The sequence below is a fragment of the Cricetulus griseus genome (genome assembly GCF_003668045.3).
Source record: "Cricetulus griseus strain 17A/GY chromosome 1 unlocalized genomic scaffold, alternate assembly CriGri-PICRH-1.0 chr1_0, whole genome shotgun sequence".
Lineage (NCBI taxonomy): Eukaryota > Metazoa > Chordata > Mammalia > Rodentia > Cricetidae > Cricetulus > Cricetulus griseus.
In genome coordinates, this window is record NW_023276806.1 from 264,802,310 (window position 1) to 264,816,016 (window position 13,707).

Genomic DNA, 13,707 nt, shown 5'->3' on the forward strand with positions numbered 1-13,707 from the left:
TCTGTCATCCTGGTTAACACACACATACACACACACACACACACACACACACACACACACACACACACTAGCATGCACACATGAACACATACGTCCTACATACAGTTCAGCATGAAGAAAGATGAGTGGCTATATATCTTCAGTACCTAACACACAGTGATATTATTTATCTCTTGTATTATTTTTATTTTATATGTGTGGGTATTTTGTGACACATATGTGCCTAGTGCCCTCAAAGACTAGAAGAAAGCATTAGATTCCCTAGGACTAGAGTCAGGGGTAGTTGCAAGCCACCAGTTAGGTACTAGGAATTGAACCTGTGTCCCACCCCCCCACCAAAAAAATAAAACCCAGAAAGTGTTATTATCTGCTGATCCACCTTTCCAGCCCCAACATTGAACATTTTGAGTAAATGAAATGTATCAGATTTATTTTCTATCCTTCTTGTCACTCAACCCTATATACGAGTCTAAGCTTTGAACGTCATTTGACAAAAATGTCCAATATATTAGGTGGCACATGATGATACAGAATAACTTACTGCCTCTGGGGAAATAGAACCCTATTCAGAGAAAAGCAATGCTGCTTCTTATACTTCATGAACAGGGGAGCAACAGACCATTACACACGGTGTAATTTGTTCATTGTGAGATGCATCTGTTGTCAGCCCCTATTAGAGGAAACTTTTGTATTAATTGTGTTTTTCATGTTGCTCTAGGGCAAGCTGTTGAAAAGAAGTGACTATAAATAAGGCATTAGTAAAAAACCTATTTGTATCATACTTTAAAATACCAAAGGAAGCTGTTAGTTGCCTTTCCAGCTAGCAACTAAATGCATGTCTCCCAGTGTTTCCATGTTGTAGTTAAAGGTAAGAATTTCTTATATGCCCAATAGTAGAGGACATTAGTTATATAAAGCAAGGAAGACCTATTCCAGGTTTTAAAATTTTTATTACATGTATGCATGTGTGTACTTATGTATGTGTGCCTGTGTGTGTAGACATGTGCAAGTGTGCAAGCATGTACATGCCTTGGCACATATGTAGAGGTCAGAAGACAACTTTTGGGAGTCAGTTTTATTCTACCACATACATGACAGGGATTGAACTTAGATCTTCAGGCTTAGTGGCAAGTGGCTTTACCAACTAAGATATCACACTACCCACCATAAATGCTGTCCTTACAAAGAAAGAAAAGGTTTGTCTAAGAAACTCTAGAACCTTGAGAAGAACAGTGAATTCTCCCAATCACCTGGCATGTCTCCAGCCCATCCAGATATCCCTACATCTGCATTTCCTGGCTTAGTCAGTGTATCTCTTGTTACTTTTTATATCGCAGAGTTCTTTGGGGGATTACCACTTACCACCCATGTGAAATAGGTTTTCTCCTTGACTTCAGTATAGGTATTACTGCCACATATCAAACTCTCATTAATATTTGCTAAAAACCAGAGATGATAATGCAATGCTAGAGAAACCACACAGAGTCCTGTCTCATTATTCATTTGCTGTCTACCTTTAGTGACTGTCAAAAAAAACACAGAAGTTATGTATTTAACTGTATACACCCCTAAATCTTACTCAGTGACATTAAAAGTAAAATTACCACAACATTGGAATATGGTTTCCTGAAATGATTTCAATAATTGGGCATGATAGCATAAAGTATAGGTGCTTCTTCTGTAAAATTCTGTAATTTATGAGGAATATTTATAAACTATTACATATATTTGGATATTTATAAATCATTACATGTATTAGATTTTATTTATAGATCAGAAAATGAATATGGTTGTGTAGTCAATAGCTTTTGACATTCATACACATATAATCCAATTAGAATATGTATATTTACAGATATGTAAGTGATCTGACATACATATTACAATTTTTAAAGTTTATGATTATCTGTCAATACATAAGGTTACATCTAAGTTTCTAAAGCTTTCTCAGACAAAATTAGAAATAAATATTTTTCATATAATCAAGGAATATTATTTTATTAGTAATTGGTTGATCTTGTTCAGCATACTGTGGGTTGAAAATTATGAAATTAAGTCAGTCTTGTTACTTTTAATGTAGCGAACCTCAAGTCTTTGCCGAGCCTACCATGGATATATTCCAGACACTCATTAGCCTACAACTAAGAAAACGACCTAGCACAGAACTATTCTTATTATATGATTTTAGCTATATTCTGTGATTTTATTAAATATAGGATATTTTAATACAATAGAGATGACAGAGATCATGATAGACAAACATACTAAGAGATGTCACTTGCTGTCAAGGTAGCCATTTCTTTCCAGGGAATATCACATAGCACTTTACTAGGCTAGACAAGGGCAGAATGCAAACTTTGATGTTGAGTTCTTATAAATGTTGTATAGCATTATCCTATAAATTGAAAATGTGAATCCTGAGGGAAGGCTCCTTAAGATCTAGAAAGTCAATAACTCACAAGTTGCAGAAAGTCCCTGAAACTTACAGGATTCATAAATTGCCTCTCTTCCTAAGGTTATATTAGCAGTGATGACTGCTGAGAAAATGAATCTCTGACCTACTAATCCATTGGTAAGTAGTGAAGTCAGCTCTAGGAGTGTAGCTTTCATAAATAGATACCATTGTAGGTGTTTTAGGGATGTAACTACTTTTGAGTCATCCATGCACCTGTAAATAATCCTTCATTCACATTCATGGAAGTAACCCTAATATATTTATTGGTCCACCAAGCTGGACATCCTTGTAATCCTTATTTGGTTTGTCGTTGTGGCTCTGTCTGACTTATGTAGACATTTGGTCAAGTCTCTCCAAGAAAAGTTAATCCAACACGAATGCATTTGACTTTCTAATCACCATAAAAGCAGTTTGAGCAACTACTATAAGTTCAATTTATCTCCATAAATCAAAGACTTGGCTACTTCAAAAAAAATTCCAATTTGGGTCAAAACATAACAACTTTTGTAAAATTGCTGCAAGTACAAAAGCATAAAATATAACAATCACAAAACTAATCAGATATGATATTTTAAAGACTTTGATTTTTAAAATTTATTTGTTTAATTTAGAAGCATCTTATTTTACATATCAATCCCAGTTTCCTCTCCCTTCCATCCTCACATGCCCTCCACCGACCCCCTATCCTACCCCCCATCCACTCCCCAGGGCGAGTGAGGCCTTCCATGGGATATCATGATGAAATACTTGGATTTCAAAAATCTTAACAAATATGTGAAACTACACAAATCTGAGGTACCATGTGATGTACAGGATATGTCATGTTTAAACCAGCCTGCCTCCTCAAATATTTATCATTGATTTATGAAGAAGATTTTCCAAAAATATGTTTCTAGTAAAAAGCTATTATATTTATATTAAATGTTCTCAAGAGGGAGGCTTAACAATGTGATAGATAGGCAATGTCACACTAATCCTAAGTAGGCCATGCAGTGGTGGATCGCCAGCCTCCTGGCAACCACACCCCTTAGGATCCCAGTGTTCATTCCTTCTGGATTTTGGCCTTCATGCCTGGCTTCATATGCACAAACCTATTCACCAAACTTGCCATTTCAGAACAGCAATTTACGGAGAAGAAAAACATCTAGACTTACAAATGTAGTACTTCTCCGTAGGAAGGGACCCAGCAAAATGTGCATGGAGAGATGATGTTTGTAATTAGCACCACTCACACAGCACCCCAAACTGAAGTGCACTCCGTAAAAGAGCATGTGCTGGGAACAACTGACCTTTCTCCGGAACTTGAAAGTTGTGCAAGAATAGAGCACTTGGAGAAATAAGCACACGCTGTAAATAAATAAGGTTGCTATGGTGATTGCCAAAATGCTAAATAAAATCTAGGGCACTTATCTAATTCAACGAAGAGTACTTGTCAAATAAGCCAACAGAGCCTGTGATGCAGAGACTGATCATCTCAACAGAGTGGAAATGTAGAATCATGCCGAAATTATTTTCATACTGCTATAAAACACATAAATCATAAATCTCTCAATAAAAATTCTAGATCCACAGATATTTATGACTGTACTTTTCTTGTTCATTACAGCATCATGGATTCTAATGTCAGTTACAGAATATTAGGAATACTCTATGGATCTTTAAATGCTAGTATAGGAGGAGAAAACATTCAAAAATCTAGGACAGCTTTTCTTCAGCCTATTCACACTTTGACTCTGTGTTTTGGTTCCCATAGGAAGGAGACACATGTGGAGTCAGAAATTGGAGATGGGTTTATATTTTTGGTTCCTACAGGACAGAGATGTACTTGGAATACAGGGAAATAGGATCTGTTTTGTTGCTTCAGTTTAAATGTCTAATAGATTTCCCTGAATTTTGGTTTATTTCTCTGTAGTAAAGAGACATTGATATGTTGATCATAACAATAATTAAAAAACTGAAAAAGTTACAAATATACTTTTAAATATCTCTAAGCTGTATATTTGCAATTCTGGCAACATTCAAGAAATAATAACTACTTATGCTATTATTTACATGTTTATATTCTCTTGCTGGTCTTTTCCTAAGCATTAAAATCAAACACAAATCTCACTACCTTCTAAATTTCCTTCCTTGACACACAAACTGGCTGTCTTCAAAACTGCCCTAGCTTTTCTTATGATACGACAGCCAAACCCATCAAGATCTTCCTCAAAGAGGAACCCCACTGACAGGTAGTTATAAAAACACAGGAAAATGAAGAGAGGAAGAAATCAAAGAGGTTCTCCCTAATTTCAACATCTTTGAAGGAAGAATCCTTTTTTAAGAGTAAGTATTTTAGAAATTAAAGCTCTATGATATGTTCTTGTGGCTCTGCAAAGAAATGTTAACGCACCATGATCAACACAAGCAATGGTTCAACAGATGCAATGAAGAGAGACTCACTATTTAACATGGATTTTCTATTCTCCTTTGGGTTATTTCATATCAGTTATCTGCAATCACTACCATACCTTTACAAAAGCTCTAAATAATTTAACTTTGAAGCTCTTCATAATTTATGCATGCCTGTTTTCTTATAAAATGCGGTGGTAGCTGTTTGGGGAGACATCACTTGTACTTGCAACTGTCTAGAAGTGGGAACTGCAATAAGGATATATTGTGGGAACATGCACAGGGCCTGCACAGGTCTGTGTCACACAGCACTTAACAGAAGTGAATACAAGTCCCCATTCCTAACCCAGAAGCTATCTCCAGTTGATAACAGCTCATAAAGGGGAAGGTATTTTTCTCCATTAGAGTCTCACAGAGTATACAAACCCCAAGTCCAGCAGTAGATGACCAACACAAAATTATCTCAATTGTACTGTGAAAGTTTGTTTTGTTTTGTTTTCTTGTGTTTCATCTTTCTCACATGGTGTTTTGTGTGAGCATTTTTCCGCTAATCTTTTGCTTATATAACATGGTCTCTGATTTTGTTTTATGGACATGTTGTATGTGTGTCTCAGCATCTATAGGTATTTCTTGTGCTTCTTCTTTGGTTCTTTTTATTTTCTATTTGTTTGCTGGCTTGTTTTGACCTATTCTTGCTTGCTAGTTTTTATTTTATCTTATTTTAATTATTATTATTTTTATATTTTATATTCTAATGAGAGAAAAAGAGTGTGTGTTGGATGGGCTTGGGAGGTAGGAAGAATCTGGAAAGAGTGTAGAAGAGGATACCATCATCAGAATATATTGTCTGAAACAAAAAACGATTTTCAGTGACATAGGGAGACACTGTAGCCCTGCCTCCTAGTAGCCCAGATAGGTGTGCCAAAACATGCCCATGAGGGCGTGATGAGGGTAAGTCTAAGGTAACGTAGGAAGGCTTCTTAAGGGACCACGGACACATGGGCCTTCCCTTCTTCTTGCCCTTCTCCCTCCTCCCTCCTCTCTCCTCCTCGCTCTGGCCTGGCTGCCTTGCTGCCCTGGCACGTTTTGGCCTGCACTTGGCTGGTGTATCCAAATAAAGAAACCTTGGCCCTATTGACTGCTGATTGGTCACTCCAGACATGGCGCCCAACGTGGGGCACGAACCCACGACCCTGAGATTAAGAGTCTCATGCTCTACTGACTGAGCTAGCCGGGCTACTCCACACAGTGAAAAAGAAAAGAAAATGTGCATGAACTAAAAATATACTTCATTTCACATGGGTATTTAAAAATTATAAAGATAAGCATGTAAAGAAAACTTACTCAGTATTTTTCCAATGAAATTGAGGGAAGGAACATTTACTGAAATCCCTACAACGTACATGCAGAAAAATAACTTTAAATTAGGAAAATTATTTAGAGTTTGGTATTAGTAGTATATGGTATTTGGGCATATACACAAACACCAAAGCAATCATCAAAAATTTAAATGAAATCAACAACTTTGATGTGTCAGGTTACAGAGGTAATTATAATCACCCATGCCACATCCAACATCTATAAAACACAAATCACTGAAGATAATGTATGTGGGAAAGATATCCTAACCCCATCCTAGGGCCTTTTGGCATCTAATGGCTGATGAGGGAAGGAAAGGAAATTTACTCTGGAAATATGACTATTGGTAGATGGTCAGTAGATGGTCCCACATTTTACACATATAATTAGCACTGATAATAAGAAAAACAGTGGGGACATGAAGTTGGAGGGGACATGAGTTGCTGGTATCAGATCAGAGTTTTACCAAGGTGGTGCTGAGTGTGTAAGATTAAAAATATATTGTATATTTGTTGAAATTTTTAAAGAATAAACATTTATTGAACTGAGGTGAAATCCAGTTGCAGAGAAGTAGGACTGATGAGCAAAGGGGTCCAGACCAGGCGGGCGAAACCCACAGAAACAGCTGACCTCAACAAGGGAGAGCTCTTGTTCCACAGACTGATAGCTGGGAAACCAGGATGGGACTGATCCAGACCCCCTGAATGTGGGTGTCAGTGAGGTGACCTTGGAAATCTATGGGGCCTCTTGTAGTCGATCAGTACTTATCGCTAGCATAGGGACAGACTTTAGGAGCCCATCCCACATGGAGGGATACTCCCTGAGCCTAGACACAAGGGGGTGGGCCTAGGCCCTGTCCCAAAGGATAAGATATATTCTGAAGACCCCTACAGAAGGCCTCACCATCCCTGGGGAGCAGAAAGGGTATGGGATAGGTAGGGTGTCAATCGGGGGACAGGGGAGGAGGGGAGGGAGAGGGACCTGGGACTGACATGTAAAATGATCTTCTTTCTAATTAAAATAAAAATAAAATAAATATAACCAATTAAAAAGCTCTATAAAGCCAAAAGAATAAACATGAATTGAAATATAACATGAACAAATTTAAATGCAAAACCTTTTACAATAAAGATAATTTTATGAATAAATACAAAATAATAATATGGAGTAATGATTCTAATTAAAGTTTTCCAGACCACTATTTGGACACCTAGCAAATCTTCATGGAAGAGAACTAAAGCAATCAAAAATAAACACAAAGATTCATCAAGTTCAAGGATTTGGAAGATGTTGTATTGACATTAAATATGAGCATAAGACATAAGGAAACTATTGATCAAGTTGGCAAAACTATTAGTTTGGAAAAGAGGCAAAGCTGAAGCTAAAATATACATGAAAATCTAATTACATGAGGATCCCAAAGTATCTTACAGTTAGACAAGGAACACAAAACTGCTATTTGTAAAATGTAGGTAAATACTTTTGCATGTGTTGTACACATGTGAAAAAAGTATATAAGAAACGATGGAAACAAAGAATTATTTTAAACACCAATTTATAGGTACTGATTAGGGCAAGGTTTGGATTAGAGAGAAGGTGATGGAAAACATTTTTTTAAAGTTTATGCTAGGTCAAATTAATTCATACTGTAGAAACTTAACTGCCCTTGATCTAAAACTATGAACATAAACCCACCTGCGATGGACTGAGTTACTAAATGTAGAATACAAAGTAATGTAGGTTTTAAAGTTATTCTATGATATATAGTTTGACCTTAGAGCAGAAAAATAATTTTTAAACAGCTTGAATAAACCTACTATCCATAAAATATTACATTTAGAGCCAAGCCTATTATTTTTCAAATGATGAAAAAATTAAGAGCAAAAATGAATGCACAAGGTTCAAAGGGAAGACATGTAACACACAGGTGCCTGGCAGATCCATATTTCAAGAAAATTAAGATTCTTCAGATCAATAAGAACAGCAAAGAAAATTGAAAAGAGTCAAGTTAATTGGTAAAGCATTTCACGGATAGAGTGTGTGAATCTTCAATAATAAATATATTAAATGTGACTCACCTCATTAATAGCCAATGAAATAAAACTGTGACCATAATTAAATGCCACCACACATGAAAAGTCTAAAATTGGTTCATCAGTATAGACGTGACGATTGTATGACTAAATTCTCAGATGAGCCTGGGGACAGTGTTACATGATTACAGCCACTTCATAAAATGGCCAATCACTTACCAGGGAAGTTGAACATATACACTAACCAAGACCTAGTAATCTGTACTTCCAGATATATGTCCAACAAAGTCATGTGCTAATGATGACCAAAAATATGAATGATGCAAGTCTCCAAACTGAGACAACTCAACTACCAACAGAAGTACGAGGATTAAATTAAGTGGAGCACTGTTATATAATTTAAAGACATGTTGGGATACACTTAAAGAAAGATAGAATTGTAAATACTAGGAGGCTAAATATGACAAGCATGATAGAATAGGCAATATGTAAAATAGAATGTTCTATATGCTTCTGTATATGGTTTGTGGGAGGAAAAAATACTAAGAAGGCATGTTCAGTTTCTACATGGAAAAATATAAACCAGGATCTGTTTTCCTTGGAAGTGAAGGCACCTGTGTTCTGTAGATAAAGAGACAATGATGGAGAGATAGAGGGAGGGGCTTGGAGAGCAAGGCACTGCCAGGTCATCATGCTTTTTCTAGAAGAGTAGTCAGTGCTCTTAAACCACTGAGCCATTTCTCCAGCCCCATGGCTCAACATTTAATGGTACTTGATTCACTTACAAAGGACCTGGGTTTGGTTCCCAGCACCCAAAAAGGCAGCTAACAGACATCTGAAACTCCAGTTCCAGGAGATCTGATGCCTTCTTTTATTCTCTTTGGGTGCTAAGTGTTTGTAACACAAACAGAAAACACACACACACACACACACACACACACACACACACACACACACACACACATATTCAGGAAAAACAATTATATATATATATATATATATATATATATATATATATATAATTATTTAAGCAATATATTTATATGTTTTATATATATATTTAAGCAATATATCTATAAAAATTTTTAAGCAACTTGAAGTATATATATATATATATATATATATATATATATATACTTCAAAAAGAAAAAGAAGAAAAAGAAAAGCATGAAATAATGCATTTTATCTGATGTGTGATTTCAAGAGTGACACAAAGTAATTAGTTGGTATTTCCTACGAAGAAATTTTATTATCTTATTCAATTCCTGTCATAATTAATTTTGTGCTTAGAGATCACAGTGATCCAGGAATATACGGAGCATTTTTAAATTTCAAGGACATTTAGTTCCTTCAATGTATCAAAAGATGGTATTCATTAGTGAGGTGGGGAGTTGCTGAGATGGCTCTGTGAGTAAGAATTTGCTGCATACTCATTAGATAAAAACCAGGAATGTTGCAAGCCCACTCTGTATGAGGCTGAGACAGAAGCATCTTCAGGGATTGGTGGTCATCAGCCTAGCTCCAGATTCAGTGAGAGACACTTTGCCAATGAAATACTGGGGAGAGTGATAGAGCAGGAGACCAACCTACTCTATCTGGAGTCTGGAGTCTGTGCATGTACAGAGGTGAACACCCAAACACACTCACACACACACACACACACACACACACACACACACACACACACACACACACACACACACACACACACTGGGAATGCATAACTAGGTCAACAAAACATGAATGTCAAGTGCATGGTTTACAATGAAGGCAGAATAAAGTGCAAGTTTTATCTTCCACCAAGGTCTTAGTAAAAGAAGAATTAAAGGAAGTGAGTGAGCATTTTGGTTTGGATACAACCTGTTATAGGCACACGGCAGAATTCCTGGGTCTCGGTGCAGCCGAAATCATAGTAGGACTCTTTTCAATACTGAAATACTCCTTGATCCCTTCAAGAATTTTTTTTAGGAATATAGGCATGTATAAAAACACAAAAAGGTATGAATGATACCTTGAATAGCCAAGACATTCACTCTATCTAAAGAGGGGGAGGGGAAGGCATTTAGAGAAATAATTAGCTGCAAAACTGCATTGTGTTTAGGAAGCAAATAGAGAGGCTAGTAAGTAATTTGCTTCGAAAAGTTCTTTTGCTCTATTCATATTTGTTACTCTCCAATGACATGAAAAACTGGAGAACATGAAGGTCTCACAGAGTTTTACAATAATTAGGAATGTATCATTCCACAAATCAATTGCAAAGAATATATAATTAAATAGGAATATGTACTAATCACATATATGTCTGTTAGACATAAAGAGAGAGGGGGTAAGGAAGAGAGAGAGGGGGAGGGAGGGAATGAGAATCTGAAAGCATTATAACTTAGAGTAACTTAATACATGGGCCCTCCATAATGCAGTTTCTATATTATGTTTCTTTTCAAGGCATCACACCTCTTTATTTCTCTATAATGAGACCTCTCAACTATTCTAAACTAGAACTCTGCACCCTTGTTAAACAACATCTGATTCCCTTATTCATTCACATGTAAGTTATTGTACTTATTAAACTCCAAGAGTTAACAATAAAAGGCCCTTTGACTTGATATTAGCATTCAAGGTTCCTCAGAGAGCCAAAATGTTAAAAATAAGCTTTTGTTTGCTTAAGAAACAGTGGGTGTCCGCCTCACCTCTGGCATTATTACAAGGCTTCTCTGATGAAATCTGCATACACAAAGCTGCTTTAACAAATAGAACAGTGCCCACAAAACACTTGACTGTCACAAGGGAGGACTGGGTTTTCTGGCAGTACTAACTGATCTTATTCTTTTCTTGATGAGATAAATGATCTACTTGCCTTTTATACCTCTTGCATGCATTTTCACTAAGTGCTAAAGAGATTCAAGATGGTTAAATACTAACACATTATTTAGAAATTGTAGTTGTTAGCCCTGGATAATGACACACACTGCAGTACCAGCATCCAGATAACTGAGGCAGAAAAATCAAGAGTTCAATTTTATCTCCAGCTACAAAAGGAGTTTCAGGCCAACCAGAAATACATGAGACCCCTGACTCAAAAATTTAAAAAGCCTCAAATGAAACAAAAAGGGAGTAATTACAGCTATTGTGTTACATGGAAATTGGATAGTTCCATCTAATTACAGTAGAAATTGCAGTATTTCCCTGAAAATAATCTCAGAAGAGCATTCTAGAAATTGCACATATGTGTCTCATGCATACAGTGTGCCAAAAGAGGACAAGGAGACTTCTATTTTGGACCAGATGATCAAGTCTTTTATAGAGTGAATTAACAAGTGAGGATGTCTAAGTAGTTTTGTAAATTCAATCTGACAATTTCCTCAATTTCAGCCTTGTTGGTTTTTGAAATGTTGGACATTCTGTATGGACTCGGGAGGTTTGAAGGAAGAAAACTCTCTCCATCCTGTTATGCCCTTCAGTGTTAATTATGCCTTCAGTGTTCCCCATCACTTTAGGACAGTTAGGGGTGTTTGAGAAATCCCTCTTCAGCTATGATAAAGACTGATGTGAAGACATTTGCAGGGAACTGCATGCAACTGGGAGTGTAATGGTGAGTGAGGTAAGCCACACTCTGAAAGATGATTAAATAGCACACATTCTGTCTCATAAGTGGAATCTGAATTTCACTGTGTCACTATGTTGACTCCTCATGGGAGCCCTTACCCATGAGGAGGAGTGGACTAGGGGTGGGCTGGGGGGAAGGAGGCATGGGAGAGAGAACTGTGGTTGGAACATAAAATGAAATCAAAAATTAAAAAACAAAAAAAAGAAAGAACAGGTAAAATCAAATAAATTTTAATGTGTTTATATGATTAACTCCACATTCATAGGTATATTTTCATGAACATGTATATATGGTGTGTGTGTGTGTGTGTGTGTGTGCATCATGCAGTTAAATAGGAGACCATGACCATGGAACAACAGATTTTAAGGAAGGAGGTATAAGAGGATAATAAAAAAACATGAGAAATGAAAGCAGAATGGGGAGCCTATGGTGGAGGCACTTGGCAATCACAGAGAAGGGGGCATGTAAGGGGGGTGCAGTGGAAATGGGGACTGGCACCTGGGAAGGGGAACAAATGAGTGAAATGTATAGTGGAACTGACTTATGCAATAATGTAATAATCTGCAGGTTTTTATCATGCAAGCTAATAAGGCAAAGATTCTTTGCTCAAAGGGAAAATGGTAGCAGTGGCCAGACATTTCTACATCTGTTGTCTGTCTCTGCATCTTCCACAAAATTAGTTTTTTAAACTTCCTTTGGCTGGATCAAGACATCATTATTAGCATCTTCAAACAGTAATTTGCCAAAATACAGCATACATGATTCAGAGTAACATTTTGGGCTATTTCCTACTACTGATAAATTTAGGCTCTGCACATAGCATGAACCACCTGCCATGGATCTTTCTCAGCCATAACTTTCTTTTCTGAAGGAGACCAACCCTTATCCTAACCAGTTCACTTGAATAATCAAACATTTCACAAGTTACTATAATGTTACTGAAGAAATGACAAATACATTTTTTTAAGAAAAGGAAAAATGTATATATTTGCACATGGACAAAAACTCCTTTCCTTTTGTAGCTCCTCAAATTAAGAAGACAGCTTTGGAACTCCTGACAGGGGACATGTGGCCAGAAATAAGAATCAGTAAAGGTGGAGACTGCTGCACAAGGGGCCCACTGACAAGTCCCCGAGGTGGATGACGTCACTGACAAATTAACATTAGAGGTCTGCAGAAAGAAGATGCAGTTACACAATCTCCTTCATTCTACAGTACACCTACCCTCAAAGAGTGGGATTTGCAAAGATGTCATAACCTCTTGATACTCATCATAACATTTTTTTAAAATCAGAGGCATTATTGGGTTAACATGATAATCTCCAGTTCTGTTCATTTTCTCATACATGTCACAATTTCATGTTTTGTGATGGCTAAACAAAATTCAATTCTATATATATTATATTTTCTTTATCCATTCATCAGTTGAATGATCTCTACATAGGGCTCCATTTCCTGGCTATTGAGAATAGTGAAGAGATAAACATGGATGCAAAGGCATCTCTGGTGTACAATGATTAAGAGTCCAGTAGGTATATACTCAGACTCAGAAAACCAAGCAATCTCAGCCTTTCCTGTTATACATAACTAAGAATGGAATGTATATATTTGTGTGAGAGGAGAGGATGAAGGGAACATACAGTTAGATGGTCAATGAGGTGGGAAGAATATTGGGCAAGGGGATGGATAAGAACAATGTAATACAGATATTCGGGAAACTGCTATAAGGAAACTCAATAATTTGGATACTAACTACTATTTGAGAAAAACAAAAGAAAAATTTAGAGTCGATATTATTAGTAAGATGAAAGATGCGGCCAGGCATTGGTGGCACACGCCTTTAATCCCAGCACTCAGAAGACAGA

The 13,707-nt window shown here is 36.7% G+C and overlaps 1 long non-coding RNA gene and 1 other non-coding gene across 3 annotated transcripts in view; one reads left to right on the forward strand and one right to left on the reverse strand.

Moving 5' to 3' along the window:
- The window catches only part of LOC103162948, a 43,491-nt gene extending 30,228 nt beyond the window's left edge, over positions 1-13,263 (forward strand). Inside the window, exon 6 of one of the 2 annotated variants that reach the window (XR_004771716.1) lies at positions 12,865-13,263. This is a non-coding gene — a long non-coding RNA (uncharacterized LOC103162948). Of the gene's footprint in view, positions 1-718; positions 734-12,864 lie in introns of those variants that run through there. The other variant, XR_004771717.1, reaches the window with a different exon arrangement.
- On the reverse strand, positions 6,011-6,083 carry Trnak-cuu. The gene has a single exon. It is a non-coding gene; the product is annotated as a tRNA-Lys (tRNA).
- Positions 13,264-13,707: the final 444 nt, after the last annotated feature.